Source organism: Melopsittacus undulatus, chromosome 3, assembly GCF_012275295.1.
Source record: "Melopsittacus undulatus isolate bMelUnd1 chromosome 3, bMelUnd1.mat.Z, whole genome shotgun sequence".
NCBI classification, from domain to species: domain Eukaryota; kingdom Metazoa; phylum Chordata; class Aves; order Psittaciformes; family Psittaculidae; genus Melopsittacus; species Melopsittacus undulatus.
Window position 1 is genome coordinate 73,870,448 of NC_047529.1, and position 1,977 is coordinate 73,872,424.

A 1,977-nucleotide genomic window follows, 5' to 3' on the forward strand; every position below is an offset into this window, starting at 1 on the left:
CACTGCTTATAAAAGAAGCTTAAGGTAACTAAGACTTGAATGATCTACTTTCAGGTGATTAAAGACATGAAATAAATCTTGTCAGTCTTGGTATCTAACATAAGGCATTTGCATTTGAAAACTGTAGCCATAGCTGTTTGTAAGGCAATATCAAAACAAACTGTTGAAAATCACACTGTATACTCCCAACTGTTAGCTCTCAAAAAGGCTCGGCCAAGCAGTGCAAACACAGACACAGACATACTTAACCAGGATGCAGGCCACGTTGGCAGTAAGCAGAGATTCGAACTGCACTTTTGGAGGATGGTATGCTGGAAGGTCTCTGTGACTGCAGTCTCCAATGGGCTGCCAAAGATGGCATCTTTTCTCTTGGTTCACCTCTATTTCAATACCAGCTTGAATGAGTTGCTTTGTCTTCTGGGGCTTCTTGGTATATGTCTATAAACATGGGTTTGTTTGATTGTAACATTTGCCTTTCCAGACTCTGGACATCTTGTTTAAATGCTCTTTTCAAATTCCTAAGCTATCCAGCTCAGATTCCAAAAGACCTAGACTGGATCCGGAGGAAGGAGACGAAAAACAAGAAATAAAAGGAATTTTTAAAACTTCCAAAAAGCCTTCTTACTGTCCTTGCTTGAGACCATACAACTCTCTGGGTAGGTACCCTCTCTTGTCCCTTTTTTTAACATCTTTGTTCTTGGTGCCAGAATCGACCAGTTTCTGACAAGGTGGCTGTATTATGATGGATGCGTTGGCAGGCAGACAGGAAGATCTGCTAGACAAGAGAGTGGATGAAAATAGCCAGCTCCTGAAGGTGTCTGTGAGAGGGATTTTTGCTTTCCTGGTACCTTTTGTTTTTGCTCCTGGGCTATTTGCTTGTGCTCTGCTTCAGCGAACAGGGTGACAGATGAGTGTGCTCAGCCTTCTGGTGGCATCAGCACAGGTAGCAGCAGCAGGAGGAGGTTGTTGTGAAGAGGTTCATGTGGCTGTGACTGGGAGAGATGACACCATTCAGAAGCATGATCTTAGGGGTATCTTCTGGAGTATGTCCTGGTACCTTCTGGTGTAGCTCCAGTGTGTTCCTCATCTAGAAGCTGTGATCTGGCAACCAGCTTCTGAACTTTTGACCTCATCTGTGAACTGGAAATAGTCATAAACCTCTGTCTTTGGCTCATGAACCCAAATAGCTTGACAAACTAGCAGGTTTCTGTTGGATACAGAAAGAGGGTTGAGACCCCTGCCTTGGGAATTGTGATCAGTTTGTAAGTTGCTGTTGTTTTCAGTCATTTTATGAGGAATCTAGAAAAGATCTTCTCCCCTCCCCTGCAGTTCTGTTGAAAACAAAACCTATTTTAGAACACTAAGCAGAAAATAGTGATCAAGGTAAGGCTGAGGGCTTGTGGGTGTTCAGGCCACAGTGGTGAGTAGTAGTTTGCTCATACAGAAATTCACCTTTTGCTATTGCAGCTTTCCTTGGATATGGCTGACCACGTCGATGGTTTCACTATTTTGCTTTGTAATTACAGATTCCTTTCACCTCATTTATGAAAATCAATATGTGTCCAAGTAGGCCATCTTTTACACAATGTCGTAACAAATTGATATAATTAATGATGAGTCTTTAGATATATGTATGTGAATAGCAACGATTTTTGAAACATGAAACTTCAACACTTTAAAATTGTTTTGCTGAATTAGATGACTCATCATGCCGGGGGAAAAAAGATCCTGTAATTTCATTGTATTTTCCTGTCATTAAGAAAATATTATGCTTCAAGCAGTTGAAAGACAGCAAAATTTGCAGACCCATTATTACGGGATAGTGGTTGCAAGGAGAATTGCATTACATTTGCCTACAGATATGTGAGTGTGTTTTAGCACCCACTTTCTGTTTCTTTAAAAAAAAGAAAGGTATCAATTTAGAGGACAAAGTAGAGTTGTGGTTTTTAGAGGACAAGGTTGGATACGCCAGTATCT